This window comes from Triturus cristatus, chromosome 4_2 (genome assembly GCF_964204655.1).
Source record: "Triturus cristatus chromosome 4_2, aTriCri1.1, whole genome shotgun sequence".
Lineage (NCBI taxonomy): Eukaryota > Metazoa > Chordata > Amphibia > Caudata > Salamandridae > Triturus > Triturus cristatus.
Window position 1 is genome coordinate 220,604,405 of NC_140586.1, and position 17,562 is coordinate 220,621,966.

At 47.6% G+C, this 17,562-nt stretch overlaps 1 long non-coding RNA gene across 1 annotated transcript in view; it reads left to right on the forward strand.

Moving 5' to 3' along the window:
- The window catches only part of LOC146833452 (uncharacterized), a 175,594-nt gene that overhangs the window by 68,746 nt on the left and 89,286 nt on the right, over positions 1-17,562 (forward strand). Inside the window, exon 2 of the long non-coding RNA XR_014960241.1 lies at positions 6,128-6,246. This is a non-coding gene — a long non-coding RNA (uncharacterized LOC146833452). The remainder of the gene's footprint in view (positions 1-6,127; positions 6,247-17,562) is intronic.

Genomic DNA, 17,562 nt, shown 5'->3' on the forward strand with positions numbered 1-17,562 from the left:
AGCATAAAGTCTTCACTCCTAAGCACCACTTCTCATGAAGAACTCACTCTCTCCAGACACTCAAGCCCCGTTAAGAGAATAAGTAAGTCTCTGCGGAGCATGGTCTTCGCCATGTTTACAAGCATGCAAGGAGAGCTCCATCCCTACACACACCCAAGACCTAAAAGGAGCGCAAGCATTTTGCAAAAGCTGACACACTTTAGTTTAGAGGTTATAGAAAATTTGGTCTAGATGTACCTTACTAAATAAAAACACACAAGAAAATGAGGGGTGAGAGGATAAAGATCCCTCTTCGACCTCCCGCTCAGTAATTTTATCTCACAAATAGATGAGGGATAATAACACTACGTGAAGGTGGATGAGTGTAGGGGAAATGCACTAAATTAGTAAAACTGCCCTCACACACAGCAAGCTGTGTCATGCTTCATCATAGGGCTGCTAACACACCTCTGCGCCAACCAAACGCTGGAGGTGGAGCAATAGGGAGGGGGAAGACAATACAACATACAATGTAAGATCACAGGTGAGAAGAAAGTGCAGAGAAAGTGATATAAAACTGGTATCTGGGAGTCCTTGTTATAATTTTAATATTTGGTACCCTGTCCAGGTTTAAAACAAAAAATGTGGATGCTGGGTTGGGGAGCTTATAATGAGACACCAACCCCTCCACTCTGCAAAAGCGTCGACATGTTTCAGACGACAAAACTTATACCCCGGCTTTCCTCAGAACTCTCAACACTGTGATCCCTAGGTGCTCACCCTCCCTCCTTTAAATCCAGAAGTAAAGGGGATGTCACCTTTCCGAGTCAGTGCTCGGTTAAAAAAGTAGTGGAGCCCCTCGCTCTTGGAGAGGAACCGAGTTTATTACATTTTTAAACTCGAACTGGCGGGGGAGTGAGAACAGCTCCCTGTTAGCACACTTGCTTTTGAGGTCAGCTGTCGCCCGACAAAGTTTGTCTCTCCCTGTACGCCGCGTAGAACCTTACTAAATACCTTTCAGTATGATAAGCGTACACCAAACTGTTACATTCATTGGATGATGTCATCAATGATGTAATCAGTGATGTCATCAGTGTTGGAATTTGAGATTTCTATTGATCTATCTATCTATCTATCTATCTATCTATCTATCTATCTATCTATCTATCTATCTATCTATCTATCTATCTATCTATCTATCTATCTATCTATCTATCTATCTATCTATCTATCTATCTATCTATCTATCTATCCCAATGGTTACAGGGACGTTATAGTTAGGAAATACCATTAAAAAAAATTAGAAATTCACAAAATAAACAAAGGTTACAGGGTTGTTATAGTTAGGTTCAGATTTAACACACGTAACACAATAGAAATTCAGCAGTTATAGTTATAGTAATCTCAAGAAACTATAACTTGTGCCCTAAGGTAACTATAACTCCCGCCTCATCAATAATTTAATTGCAAATGTTGCAGTGATATTATCAATGATGTCATAGAAGATGTCCTGTCTGATGTAATATGTAGTGTAATTAACAGTGCATGACGAGGGCACGAGCTACCTTAGGGCACGAGTTATAGTTTCTTGAGATAGCCTTAGGTTTTTTCAGTGAATTTACATGGTTTTTAATGTTATATACCTATTAAGTCCCTGTAACTCTAGTTATTTTAATGCTATTTCCTAACAATAACAACCCTGTAAACTTTGTTTTTTTCAGTGAATTTCAAGGGTTTTTTCAACGTAAAGTAATATTTAAATTCCATATGTTAATTTAACGGCTGCCGCGCCCAGCCTCAGGCCGTGCATGGTGGGGGATTGGCCACAGGTAACCCAAGCTGTGTACAACCTTTAGTGATGGGCATTGTAGGGTTGACCACAGGGCTTCACCTACATCCAGGCCCTGTGGCTAACCCCCCACATGCAAACAAACCCCACACTGCACACAGACAAGCCCTGGGCTGTGGCCAGACCCTGTGGCGAACCCCCAAAGACAGCCAACTGGCAGACCCCCTTCCCGGGTTGCTTTTGGCCCCGAGGGCACATCCTCTGGGGCTATGCATTCTTTTGGGAGAGCAGGGCATGAGACCTCTCCCAGGACCTCTTTTGGCCCCAGGGGCCCAACGCCATATTTATTGGGGAAGGGGCACACAGCCCCTCTCCTTGGGCCCATTTCAGCCCCATCTCCCAGGGCCTGGCACGTTTTGTTGGGGAAGGGAGCACGTGGCTCCCTCCCTGAAGTGGTTTTCACCCTGGGGACCCTATCCCCTGGGGCCTTTGTGCCTTTTTTTTAGGGGAGGGGTATGTGGTCCCCCTCCCAGGGCTGAGTGTGGCCCCAGGGCCCCTTCTCCAGGGGCCCGCCACTATATTTTTAGGGAAAGGGGGCATGTGGAGAAGTGTGGCTCAATGGTTAGAGTGGCAGATCCTGATGCAGAGGTCTGGCCTGGGACCAGGGTTCAATTCCCGCCTCGGCGGGTCTTGGCGGGTCTTGGGCTCATAAATCCTCGGACCTGATTTCTCGCCTTGGTGCCTATTCTAATCATGGGTCCCACGCTGCAACTTTGGGCAATAGCTTGCTTAATCTCCACAACGGCCCCAACAGCGCTGGGATGCCTGGCTTCACCCTGGGGATGCCCAGGAGTGGACATTTCACAGGGAAAAGCCAGGAAGGGTTCCCTAGCGGTATGAGTACAGTGCCGGGAAACCCCGAAATGGGGTAGCTGTGCGCTATATAAGTACAAACACATTTACACACACATTTACATGCAGCACCCCTCCTTGGGTCGATATCGACCCCAGAGACCCCAGAGACCCCATCCCCCGAGCCTGGCCATACTCCAAAAATGGGAGCCCCAGGGACCCTATCCCTCAGGACCCCGCCGTATTGCAATAAGGGGAGGGAGCCACAGAGCCACCCTCCCCTGCTGATTTCAGCCCCAGGGATCCCATCCCCGGCTCCTGGCTAACAAACGGTGAGTGCCCTGGTGCCCACCCTGGGCACCCACCACACTATGGCTGGGGGCTGCGGCGGAAGCCCCAAGACGCCTGCAACTCCAGCTGGCTCCCCGCCTCCAGGAGGAGCCTGCCTTGCTCCCAATAGCAGGAAAGCAGCTAAAAATGCTGCTCCAAGTGGGTGGGAGTAATCTTTTCATCTGTTTCCCTGCCCACTTCAGTGCGGGTAGGTGAACGGATAAAAAGTCCACTCCCAACGAGCAGGAGCATTTTTCATGCTCCCACACTCCGGGAGCGGACTTGGTGTTTGCTCATGCTTGGCAAGAGTTTTGAAATTGCGCCGGCCAGTGGGGAGCAGACACAGGTTTCCCTGCCTGCGCCAGTGCAGGCAAGGAAACCGCTATGTCCCGGGGGTAGGCACCCCGGGACATTGCATATGAGCCAGCCCTGGGGGCTTGGGTCCCCAGGACCATTAATGGCTAAGGGAGGAGGGCTGTGTGGCGCCCCTCCCCTTTATAGTTGCAGCCAGGCCCCGGGGAATGGGGTCACCGGGCACAAAATCAACCCAGGGAGAAGGATCCGTGGTGGGCCCCTGTCTCTAGATATACATAAGTAGTAGTCATTCATTTTTCACGCTTGTTGGTGCAGCCTGTGCTGTGTAAGTCTAGACACGTGTTTCTGAAATCATTCCTTCATCAGCAGACAGAAACAAGTCATTTTGGGGATGCTGGAATTGCTGCTCAAAGTCTTCTCAGGTCTCTGTACTAATCACTGGGTGCAGGTGCATCAACGCAAGCTTGTCAGCTCAGTAGCACACGGGAGTCTTTTCAAACAGAAGGAGGGTGGGAGCACACTGCCTCACAACCCAGAGAGCATCAAGTTGTTTTGGGGTTGCTGGAAATTCTGCCGCAGTGATGCAGGCAGGGAAACAGATCAAAATATGGCTCCTAGCCCGAGGGAGCCGCATAACTAGCTGCTCTCTGCAGGCAAGAGGAATGCCGGCTCCCGCTGTATGCAGGGAGCCGGCTGGGGCTACGGGGGACTTGGGGCTTCCCCCATGACCCCCAACGAGGGTTTGGTGGGTGCCCTGGGTAAGCACCAGGGCACCCCCTTCAAGTAATGCGGGCCCCGGGAACTGAGGTCCTCGGGTCTGGTAAAGGTTCAAAAAGGGGGCTGTGCTGACCCCTCCCCTTTCTTTTATGTAGTGGCCCTGAGGGATGGGGTCCTCAGGGCCTAATACGGCTCAAGGAGGGAGGCCACTCAGTCCCACCCCTTTAATTTAAAAAAAGGGCCTGGGGGATGGGGTCCCCAGGGCCTAATAAGGGTCAGGAGAGAGGGCCACGCAGCCCCCTCCCCTTTAATTAAAAAAAGGCCCCGGGGAATAGGTTCTGCAGGGCCTAATAAGGCTTCTGGAGGGGGACACGCGGCCCCGTCCCCTTACATAACAAGCATTGGCAAAGGCAATAGGTCATGCTTTTGCCAGAGTTAGAGCTATTGACTTTGAAATTGACAATGGCTTTTACACATGTGTTATGGAGTGGAGTGGGTGTATGTGGTGTGGAGTGGCATTATGTGGGTTGGATTAAAATTGTTAGTTGTGGAAATGTGTGGTGTGGATTTGTGTAGTGGTATCATGAGACATGGTGTGCAGTGAAATTATGTGGATAGTAGTTATGTGGTATTGAGTGTTTTGGAATTATGTAGAGTGGGACTGTATGTCATGGAGATTAATTATGTGGAATGGTATTTTGTGCTGTGTGGAGTGGTAAGTAGTTGAGTTTAATTATGTGGTGTGCTGTTGAAGTTTGTGGCATGATGTGGAATTCTGTGGTGTGGCTTGATGTATGTGGTGTGTTATGTAATTGTCGTGTTGAGTTGAATTATGTGGTTTGGTGTCAAATAATGTGGTATGGAATAGAAATGTGTGGAGTTGAATTGTGTGGCGTGGAAGTAAAATTATGCTGATTGGCTGGCTCAGCAGTGCCCTGACACCAACAATCAACGAGAATTAAGTAACACACTGAAAAGATGCCAATAAAAATTCAAACTTTGATTACCACTTTCTGTACACTTCGTATGCTTCATAAGAACTGATCCAGAGCGACAGGTTCTTTATTAATACCGTTTAGTTTTAGGTGTAATGGACATGTGGCTCGCCTGTTGATCTGAGGAAGTGTGTGATTGCTAATCTGTAATCACCCTTTCACTGAAATACGTCAGTGGCACTAAACACAGTGGCAGTTGAGACCGCCTCAGCTTTACTAATAACGTGGGAATCCATAAACAAAACACTTCTAAAGAAAATGCTATTTGTATTAAGAGATAGGAGAATAAGCGAACTCATGGACTTGTGTCAGCCATGCTCAGAAGTATAAAGTTAAAATGATTTTAAATGAAAACCATGTCCTATTAAAATGCAACATCAGCCAACAAGGACAATTGCCAAAGAGGTAAAGCGCCAATTGCGTTAACGAATGCCCTTGTTCCTTCTGCAATTGAATGTACAACTCAAAAACACTTTTGGTATGGGTCTGCCGTCAACGGGGGTGTACGTCAACAGCAGCCTTTGGTGCTTTTGCAGCAGTGGGCTCTAGTCTCGTGGCAGGTCCAGTTCAAGGTTTTATGAAAACGATATCATGGGAGGATACCTACTTGGGGGGCAGTTCCGATACCACCAGAGCCTGCTATAACCTTGCAGTGTTGACATGTTAAATACCTGGGGAGTGGGCGGCGTTTAGGTGTCACTGCTTTGCCTACCGTAAAAGCCAACTAAATCAACCAACAGCAAATGATGCACACATTTTGCGGGGAGGGGAGCGCTTAGTGGGGCATGAAGCAGAAGAATGTGCTAATGCAGCACCTATAGCTAAGGAGCAGAACTCACTGTGAGAGTGCACAGGGTGGCAGGCACTGTGCCAACTGCAATGGCTGATGCATAATTGTACCTATTGAGACTCAATCACATATCTTCAAGAAACACTGCATATACCATAACGTGGTGTGCATGCCAGATGTATATGATGCGCAGGTGCTTTACATACTCCAGGAGCTGGCACTAACAGGGTATGACTGGGACTGCTGGTGCAGTAGTGCAAGGTAATCTAGGTTAAGGGGAGGGCTCTGGCAGAAGGAGCCGATCACTTCAGTTACTAGAGGGTTCTCCAAAGTAATACTAGTGTGGTTCATCTTTTCCAGGGTCTACCTACCGCAGACAACCGTACTCTCCGTTGCATCTGTTTTCAGCTAAGCTGGTGTCCTGCACCAGACGCAGACGTGTGAGCACCAGGATGTAATGGTCAACAGCTGCTCCCAAGGTAAGCATGTTGAGTTAAGAACAAGCCTGAAACCAGTTATGTGGAAACAAATTCTAGCTTTATAGTATGGTATTCCACATAGAGAGGAATCGGTGCACCAACACATTAATACAATAACAGTTATACACTCTGTGTCCAAGATTTGTTCTTCAAGGCCTCTTTTTATTGATAAGGCATGGCAAGCAACATATAGGGTAGAGCAGCTAACGCGTTTCGTCCAAAGAGATAAACTTCTTCAGGGCAGAAGCGAGTTCCGCTCAAAGTGATGTGCCAATATATCTGTGGCAGATGCAGATGACTTGAGATTGGACAGCTCAATAACTCTGATTATAATTTAAAATAGTTTCAAGCAGCTATGTTCAAGGATCTGTCGCTGGATATGTGCATTGCATCCAGTTGAAATAAAAAGTCCTTAGTCTGAATATGGTTGGAACGATTCAAGAATCGACGTGTCAATCGATTATTAAATTAATCACTGTTCAGCACCCTATTAAGCGCCAACATCAGAAGCAGTCTGATATATTGCGGACAATAGGTTAGGTGCGAGCCAGTATAGAGTTTCACTGTCAACATTTGTATGAACCCTTTATAATATGGTACTTTGGACATTTTTTAAGTACTGGCTTTCAAAAGAACCGGGTCTTTGAAAATGGCGAAAGGCCTTCCAATTTAATATATTAATGTTATTGAGATGGGTGTAGTTGAAGCTGTCGAGAAGGTCTGAAACAGAATTCTTCTTCCATCCCACTTTCCACTGTGCTTTAGCTCGAGTTAACTTAGAATTGAACAATTGCGAGCACTAGTTCTTTATAGTCTAGGCGTGAACTTATTGAGTGAGCCCAGAGACTTGACCTACACACGACACAAAAAATAGCCTGAGGACACTTCTAGGATCAACACAAAGCTATTATGAATTATTGTGACGTGATATGAAGATGACAACACAATACGGAAAGAATACAAAATAACAAGTTATCCACAGTATTTGGCTGTAATATATAGAGACGTTGGTCGCTTACGTTCAAAACTGAAGAAACTAGGCAAAGTATATTTGTTAAACATACAAACGAAAATGCTACAGCTCGTAAACAGCAACAAACGTCATGAAAGAAATTCATAATAGGTTCTAAAAAGAAAAATATTATTTGTACAATGGCCAATAACGAGATTAGCATGTTTTAGGTGTGCGCATATGCACATTACAACAAAGGCGTCACTCAGTCCAAGCAGGGAGCTGGGAAAAAACACAGTCAAAACAACAGAGAAAAGAAAATGTTTTGCATTTATAACAATCTGTTTCCCAACGTCATGGAAACCGCAAATCATTTAATGTGCTGCGTTTCTCCAAGAAGTGAAGTAAATGGTTAATGAAAAGAGCTGAGGTTGGCCTTTGCACAAGCAGTTTGTTAGGTACCTGGACAATATATTGACTCCCTGAAAAAGTAAACAGGTAAAACAAACTCCCTCGGAAGACAGAGCTTGACATTTGACCTCTGTCTGTGAAAGCACAGTAAATGTGACAACATAAGAACAACATTTAAAGGCCTGTTTACAGAAAGTGAGGATTTTTTAAAGAATACAAGGAGTGATTGTGAACTAGTTTTGCTCCTCGGGATGGACGAACACATGCTGGATAGCCTAAAACAAAACAAGCAGGCAAATGGAGTTACAAACCACAAAGTCAATGGTAAGCAATGGGCGGAATGCATTCTCAGGGAGGCTTTCAGAATGCCCACAAAAAGTATTTTCACAGCGAGAAATCCTTTCTGTCTGGTTGGCTGCTACCTAAAAACTGCTTTGTGAAACAAACATTGTACATCAAGGTAGACTACTGCCCCAAAAATGTCTCACAATGCATAATTTAACCCCCGTATATTTAAGCAACTCCCCTCTGAAACAACTCCTTACCCTTGAGTTACTCAAATAAGCCAGTTTATGTATCTTGCTTCAACTGAATTTAATACAGAATTCCGATAACACAACCACCTAGGAAGTTATTACGAGAGCTGCAGCACAAGTACTGCATGTGTTGCATTTGAAGCCTTCCGCGCGCCTCTTCTTCACTTAACCTTTATGGTCATTCTGTGATAGAAAATGAAATGTAAAAAAATAAGACAGTGAGCGCATCACTAATGAGGAGGAAATAAAAGTAAAGGGCGTGCTCTCCACTAGGAGCCCAAACGATGTGGCAGCGTGTCCTCTTCCGTTCTGCTTAGCAACTCAGAGTGACTGTTTCAAAGGGAACACGCAACCAGGAAAAACAAACAATGTAATTTTCCATATCTTGGTTTTAATCTGCCAGATCTTTAATTCGGCGCTTTTCAATGTGAAGCCTCACAAGAGTTCTGATTTATGGAGTACAAAAGTGCCACTCACTTTATCGAGAAATACACCATAGAGTATTAAAAAGTATCTACTAAGAACAGGGTACACTCAATAAAATGCTTGTCCGAAGGGTGACTCTTCACTTAAAATAACCAAGGTCTGAAGGTGCTAAAGATCATACTACCTGCAGCCTTCATACTGTGAAGAAAACTTTACAGATAACCCTTCTTCTGTAGCAAAACAAGCACATGTACATAGGTTAGTACCTGGGCAACACAGTCTTCTATGTTATGTAGAAATTCACACAATGAGATGATTCTGTCTAATAACTCAAAGATGCTGCAATACTTAATATGTTTTTCGTACAATCTTTGCTCTGTTGCAAACCTTTTCTGCAGAACCGAAAGATTTGTGTGGAACATGTTGAACACAAGTCATCAACTATCACCTGCACACAGATTTAATCTTCAATACAAAGATTTATAAGGTGTTCAACACCTCTCCATACCTAAGAAGCATTAGGAGCCCATGCATTTTGTAAACACTTACACCCACTAGCCGGACACAAGCAGTACAAAATTAGGTAGAAAAGTAATATGGTAGTTACCTGCCCCTATGTAAACTACCAAAAAAGCTAGCACACTTGTTGGATGATGTCATCAATGATGCCATTCAAGATGTTATCAGTGATGTTATAAATTATGTCAGCGAACGTCATGAGTGATGTAATATGTGAGGTCATAAGCAGTGCATGGCGGGGGCTCAAGTTACAGTTAACTCTGCTAATTATAACTGATGAATTTCTATTTTTACTTTAAAACAATAATGTTGTCACTGACATATCCACCTAACTATATTGTTATTTTAATCTTTATTTTTTTCAGTGATTCCTAAGTTAAAAGATAAAACAGATCTTTTTATCACACCTACCTATAATGTTACTTTAACCTTTGTTTTTTTCAGTGAATGTATATATATATATATATATCACTTCAACTCCTGTTTCACGCACTCGTTTTACCGCTGCAGGTAGGAGCCCAGACCACGATTCAGTGCTTGAAATATATTTATTTGTCCGCTCACAAGTATAACACAGCCATTACGCGTATATATATATACAGTCCATGCTCTCTTCCAAGTAAGTAGACAGCGCGACACAACTCCAGGGAATAAAAAATGGCTTAAATGATTTTTCCATGCGCAAAGAGATTCTGTCCCTGAAACACTCGGCATACGCGTTTCAGCCTTCAAACGGCTTCATCAGTGCCAGTCTCAAGGTGTTCTTGGTGTTCCTGGGGGGCCAAGCGTTGTTATGCTGTTCCCGAGACCACACCCAGTCAGGTGGTCTCTCGCCAGGAGTGTCGAGGGAGGTCCTTGGGTGCAGGACTCGGGGTCACAGTCGCCGTGGGGTCGTCCTCGTGGTCTTTGTTCACTCCGGCACAGGCAAGGCTTGGCTGGTGCAGAGTGTGCTGGGTTTGCGGTTCTGGGCTGCTGCCAGGGATTAGAAGTAGATTTTGAGTAGAGCCTCTACTCATGGGAGTCCCAGGGGGCTTAGAGTCAAAAGGTAGCCAGGTCCTCCGGGGTTTGTGAGGTTGCTGGCCACAAGAGATGCCGGGTTGGAGCAGGAGCAGGTTCGAGGGTCGACAGGCCGGTAGGGCTGGGACCAAAGCAGTTGATGTCTTCCTCTTCTTAGCAGCTGCAGGGCAGGTCTTCTTTCTTCTAGCTCTTCTTCGGATTTCGGAATCTGGAATCTGAGGAAGGAAGGTTCAGGGTGCCCCTAAATACTAGATTTAGGGGCGTTACAGGTAGGTGAAGGGCAGGGACCAATGGGTTCCTGTCCTGGGGTGATTACACCCGCTATCCTGCCTCTCTACTGTGGGAGGGGGGCAGTAGCCTAATCCTGATTCGGCAGGGCTCCCCATCTTCAAGGTGGCGAGAGCCCGGGGATGTGCTTCACCTCGCCTCCCCCACCTGAGGGGTGGGGTGGGCAGGTTGGCACATCCCCTGTCCTTATTTGGGGTTTCCGGCCAAACTTCCCACCAGAGTGGGGGGTTGCAGTGGCCTGGGGAAGCTCACAGAGGCGGCATGCCTTTGAAGCTTCCCCCTGCCCATCCTGGGGGAGGAGATTTAGCACCTCGCCCAGGATGTGCATTGTTGCAGACCCAGGAGAGCAGGGGCTCTCCTACCCAGGGGTCCAGCAACATGTCTGCTGTGTGGCAGCCTAGGCAGCCTCAGAACAGACGTGGATTGTAGGTTAGGTTTCAGGGGGCCTCTCTAAGATACCCTCTGTGGTGCCTGGTACATTAAATCCCACACTGGCATCAGTGTGGATTTAATGTGCTGAGCAGTTTGATACCAAACTTCTCAGCCTTCAGTGCTGCCATTATGGTGCTGTGGAGTTTGTGTTTGACGAGCTCTCAGCACCATGTACTCTTAAATGGCAGCACTGCACTTACAGGGCCCAGGAGGGACCTGGGTACTGTAGGGGCACAGGGCTCCTGCCTCTGTGCCCACACCACTGGCATAGGGCACCCAGCTAGAGGGGTGGCTGATGTATGCCAGGGCAGTGTAGGTTGTGGGCATGGCACACAGGGATGTGTGCCATGTCGTCTCTCTGTTTTGTCTTGTACCCAGACACTCAGCCTGCCAGGGCAGTGTGTGTGTGTTAGGGTACAGGGCCTCTAAGGGTGGCACAATGAGTGCTGCAGCCCTTAGAGGCCTTTCCTGGTCACAAGGCCCTGGGTACCTAGGGTACCACTTACCAGGGGCTGACATGTGGCCAGGGTTTGCCAATTTGGTTTTGAGGTTTCTGTTTAGGGAAGGAACATAGGCCCTGGGCACCTAGTTGGCAGGAGTCCAGGGCACACTCAGTCACAAGTACATTCAGCAATTCAGCAAAAAGTGGGGGCATACCATGCAAGAAAGATGGCACTTTCTCACACCTGTGGGCTGTTGTTGTGTGATACATGTGTACAGCTGTTGCCAACATATGTGTAAATGGAGAGACATGGGCCTATAGGCTAGTTGAAAAGGGACAGGGAAGTAGAGACAGACATTCATATATACGGAAATTAAAAAGTGAATCCTATAGTGCAACAGAGTTCGTATTGGGCAATGCAGGGAAACAAGCTTCTAATACTTGTGATCCAAGTCAGTCTCCAATGTAGGCGGCTACTTCTTCATCCTTGTTTAATTCCTAGGGGTGTTTCCTTCCTATTTCAATGATGAGCCATGACTCGAGCCTTCTTAGTTGTTTTTATCTCTAATAAGGGAGGAATCATAGCTCGTCATCAAAATGTTGAGTGTCCTGGGTGAAAATCACAGGCATGTCAGAGAAGACAAACAGAGGCAGAGTGACACAGCTTTCCCAGTCATACAAGCGCTATTCTACAAGTGCCACCGAGGAAAGTAAGGCCATGCCACAAATGGATACAAAGCAGAATCAGCACAGGGATCCATGTAATGCCACCACTGAGAAGAAGGCAGGTACCTTATGTGAGAAGTTGGCCTGGTATATGATGTTCACTAGTTAAAGTGACCACCTTGTACCATGCCAAGCAACCCTTATGGTGTGGTTGTAAGTCAACCTTTTCGGACTAGCTGCCCTAGTGGTAGCGTAGGCTAAGCAGTCTTTGAGGCTAAACTCGTTAAAGCGTGTTAAGCAGGCTGTTTTACCAAATGCAACCCCCTTTTATACCAATGAAAGGACACCACACAGATATATATTCAAAATATATATGTATTTATTTCTCAAAGTATCCCCTAGACTCTTTATGAGCACAGGAGCACAAATCGTTAAACAAGACAATGTTATAATATACAGAAGTTGCACTTTATATGGATGGGCCCTGGTGGCCACTTAAACCATATACTAAAATAGTGGTATAAGTACCACGAACAGGAAAGGGAGAAGGCCTAGGGCCTCTAGAATCGCTGGGTCTACAAGGAGCTAACTTCAGTTAGTGACCAGGAGGTCCACGGGTCGCGTGTGCAGCGTGTAAAGTCACACGCGTGCTCCCATAGGTTTTCAATGGGTGCGTAAAAGTTACAAAGTTACTGCAGAAAGGATCTTCTGGATGGACTACGATCTTAAGATTTGAAACACAGACACTAGAGATGATTCTCTACACTTGGGCACCGGGGTGCCAGCTTTACCTCACCCACAGGAAGCCGGTGCATAGGTCTCGAAGTGCGTCGGGTTTCTTCTATCGATTCAATGGAGCCTGATGACAAAGATGCTGCAGGCGGTCGGTCCAGAAGAGATGCGTTGGATCCAAGGGTGGATCGGAGTTGTAGAAGACCTGAAAGCAGAGGGGACAGTGTTCACAGTCACTAGCCAGTGACCGGCGTGGCACCAGGTAGGTACCAGGCGATGTCGGGTGCAAACAGGTGATGAGGGGTAGCTTGTCTCCGCAGCCACGTGGTCCCTGAAGGTCGACGACGTCCAGGAGTCGAGTCACAAGCTGTCCCACGCAGGCTCTCGCTGTCGGCGGTGTCGGCGACTCAAAAGAAGCAAACAAGCCTTGGCAAAGGCAGGAGTCGTGGAAAGAGATGTAAGCTGATTGTTCTGACCAGCAAGGTCAGAGGGGCTGCTCTTTTGGAGAGCAGCTAGGGCCAGTCTGGAGCAGCCAGACCAGCATCGTTGATTTTCAAATAGGTCGCCAAAATGGCCACTAGTCAACGGGCCAGGGACCGGGCAGGCGCATCGAGATGCAAAGTGCAGAGGGGCCCCACACAGATCGTGGAGATGCTGGAGGGCTCACCTTTGGTGCAGATGCTGCTCGGGTGTTGGGCTTCTCAGGACCCAAAGCACAACTCGGAGGGAGCCTCTGTCGTTGCGCTTGCAGCTTGTCGTCGGTCTTCCAAGATGGCTGGCTCCACGTGTCTCGGTGCCTCCACGGGTTCCTTCTTTGCAGGGACTGTGGATTGGGCGGTGAGAGGTCTGGAGGTCCAGGTCTTGTCGAGCTCTGGGCTCGGGCTCCGGCAGGAGGCGGCGGCAAAGCAGATGTTCAATAGCTGGTTGGTGCTTGCGTTAGCAAGATGGTCACTCCCTGACCATAGGGGAGATTTCCTTCAGTCCTCTGTGCAGCAGAGCGTCGAAGTTCCCGTCTTCTTCTTGTGATTAAGTTGATTCCAGGATGTCTGAAGTCTTAGGACACAGCTCCTACCTTTAAGCGGATTCTAGGGGCCGGACTACCTGCTAGGTCCCTCCCTATGGGTGGGACCAGGAAGGGGGGTGGTTACACCCCCAATCCTTTGTCCAGCTCGCCCCAGGTCCGGGGCTGGTGTGCCCCAGGACCGGTTTGAACTGGCATATGCACCGAGGCTCCTTGTGAGCCTCAGGCATGTCTGATTCTATTGAAGCCCTACCTGACCAATACACAAAATCCTGTCTGGGGTGGTGCATGCACCTCCCCTGGCTGGAAACCCTTTGTCCACACCTCCCAAGCTGGAAGGACTCCCAGCAGCAGGAGGGCAGACTTGTGTCTGTGGTGGCAGCATCCATTTTGTGGAGCTGAGGCTATGTCTGATTTTACCCGGGTTTCAGGTACTGTACATGTCGTGTCCCTCTAGAAGGGTGGAATGCTAACCCCGTCGCCAGAATTGGCGAGGGGTTAGTATTCCAATTCGTATGACACCTTACTCGACATGTTTTGATAAAGCCAAACCAAAGATAGCATTTAACCGCGAGGTTCATAATGCACTTAAGAGTATATGGTATGGCGATATCTGGAAACAGTAAAAGGAAGTGGTTCCGATCACTGCAGACAGGCTCAGCTCATGCCAGAGCACCATCTCACATGAAACCAAGCACTCTGCCTTCAGGATTGTTAAGGCCTGCCATAGGAGAGACTTATAGGTTAATATGTGTCCCATTTAAGGTTAGGTATAGGTATACTACACCTAAGTAAGAGGTGATTACACCAACTTACCCCAGCTGAGTGATCAGCCAGTTGTGTCAAATTGTTAGGCCAGGCCAGGGGTGGCATAATACATGCTTCAGCCCCTGGTAGGCCTTAGATACACCAATGCCCTGGGTACCTAGTGTACACTGGTACAAGGGGCTCACAGGGTGATCTAGTTCCAATTGGTTATGCACCTAGAGGGCATAGTTTTAATTTAGTAGAGAGAACAGCAGGCTGGGGGTCTGATTAGCAGGCCCACAGCCTCAATATGTCAAAAACCAGTGAAGCAAAAAGCAAAAATTTGGGGTGACCATAGGATAGCAGACCCTACTCTCCTACACAACCCCCCCCCCAAACGCAGGGACATTAATCTAGCCTTGACCAGTCTCGTCTTCATGTCCTAAGTGGAAGTACCTGGAGAGACCATCTGCATTCCCATGGTCTGTACCTGGCCGGTGCTCCACTGTAAAGTCCATCCCCTGTAGGGAAATGGACCACCTAAGCAGTTTGGGGTTTTCACCCTTCATCTGATTTAGCCACAAGAGGGGCTTATGGTCGGTCTGAATCTTGAAGTGAGTGCCAAACAAGTATGGCCTCAGCTTCTTCAGGGCCCACACCACAGCAAAGGCCTCCCTCTCAATAGCTGACCAATTCTTCTCTCTGGGGGTCAACCTTCTGCCAATAAAAGCAATGGGTTGGTCTTGACCATCTACATTAAGTTGTGACAGCACAGCTCCCACACCCAACTCAGAAGCATCTGTTTGGACAATAAACTCTTTGGAGTAGTCAGGACTTTTCAGGATAGCTGCAGAGCACATGGCCTTTTTCAGGTCATCAAATGCCTTTTGACAGCTTACTGTCCACTGAACCTTTTTGGGCATCTTCTTGGATGTCAGATCATTAAGAGGAGTCACAATGGACCCATAGTTCTTAACAAACTTCCTGTAGTACCCAGTCAAGCCCAAGAAAGCTCGAACTTGAGTCTGGGTGGTTGGAGGAGACCAGTCCTTGATGGATTGTATCTTACTCTCCAGTGGTTGAACTTGGCCTCCACCTACAAGGTGGCCCAAATACACAACCTTACTCTGCCCTATCTGGCACTTAGTAGCCTTGATAGTGAGGCCTGCCTTTTGCAGAGCCTCAAGTACCTTCTTCAGGTGGATCAGGTGATCCTCCCAGGTGGAGCTAAAGACAGCAATGTCATCAAGATATGCTGCACAAAAGTAATCCAACCCAGTAAGGACTTGATTCACCAACCTTTGGAAGGTGGCAGGTGCACTCTTCAAACCAAAGGGCATCACCAAAAATTGATAATGCCCACCTGGGGTTGAGAATGCTGTTTTGGCCTTAGACTCCTCAGCGAATCTGATTTGCCAATAGCCAGCTGTTAAGTCAAATGTGCTCAAAAACTTAGCAGAAGCTAGTTTGTCTATGAGCTCATCTGCCCTTGGAATAGGGTGTGCATCTGTCCTGGTGACAGCATTGAGTCCTCTGTAATCCACACAGAACCTCATCTCTCTCTTGCCATCTTTGGTGTGAGGTTTGGGGACCAGAACCACTGGGCTAGCCCAGGGGCTCTCTGAGGGTTCAATGACACCCAGTTCCAGCATTTTGTGTACCTCAGCCTTTATACAGTCCCTGACGTGGTCAGGTTGTCTGTAAAGTTTGTTCTTTACAGGCAGACTGTCACCAGTGTCCACCACATGGGTGCACCAGTCAGTTTGACTAGGTATCAAGGAGAACATATGTTGAAATGATTGTAGAACCTGTCTACATTCAATCTGCTGATGCTCAGTGAGGTTGCCTCCAAGGGTCACTCCTTCGACTGAACCATCTTCAGGGTTCTGAGACAACAGGTCTGGGAGAGGGTCACTCTCTTCCTCCTGTCCCTCATCTGTAGCCATGAGCAAGCCCATGTCTGCCCTGTCAACATATTCTTTTAACCTGTTAACATGGAGTACCCTGTGGGGACTCCTGGGAGTTCCTAGGTCCACCAAGTAGGTGACCTCTCCCTTCTTTTCCAGGATTGTATGGGGTCCAGACCATTTGTCTTGGAGTGCTGCTGGGGCCACTGGCTCCAACACCCATACCTTCTGTCCTGGCTGAAACTCAACCAAGACAGCCTTTTGGTCATGCCAAGCTTTCTGTAAGGCCTGGCTTGCCTCAAGGTTTTTGGATGCCTTCTCCATATACTCAGCCATCCTGGAGCGGAGACCAAGTACATAGTCCACTATGTCTTGTTTAGGCTTTTTGAGAGGTAACTCCCATCCTTCCTTCACTAAACACAGTGGGCCTCTCACAGGGTGCCCAAACAACAATTCAAAGGGGCTGTAGCCAACTCCTTTTTGTGGGACCTCTCTGTAAGCAAACAGAAGGCAGGGTAGAAGGATGTCCCATCTTCGCCTGAGCTTTTCAGGTAATCCTTTGATCATACCCTTTAGGGTCTTGTTGAATCTCTCAACAAGCCCATTGCATTGTGGGTGATAAGGAGTGGTGAACTTGTAGTTGACACCACATTCCTTCCACATAGCTGTCAAGTATCCTGACATGAAGTTGGTACCTCTGTCAGAAACCACCTCCTTAGGAAACCCCACTCTGGAGAATACTCCCAGCAGGGCCCTGGCCACAACAGGAGCTGTAGTGGTCCTAAGGGGAATTGCCTCTGGATACCTGGTGGCATGATCCACTACCACCAGTATAAATCTGTGCCCAGATGCAGTGGGAGGATCCATGGGACCCACTATATCTATTCCCACTCTTTCAAAGGGGACCCCCACCACAGGTAGTGGTATCAGGGGGGCCTTTGTTGTGCCACCTGATTTGCCACTGGCTTGGCAGGTCACACAGGAGCGACAAAACTCCTTGGTATCTTCATTCATGTGGGGCCAGTGAAAGTGAGGGACAAGCCTGTCCCAAGTCTTGTTCTGGCCTAAGTGTCCTGCTAGAGGAATATCATGGGCCAAGGTAAGAAGGAAGCATCGAAATTGCAGAGGTATAACCAACCTCCTGGTTGCACCAGGCTTGGGGTCTCTAGCCTCTGAATAAAGGAGCGCTTCATCACAATACACTTTATGGGTACCTTGAG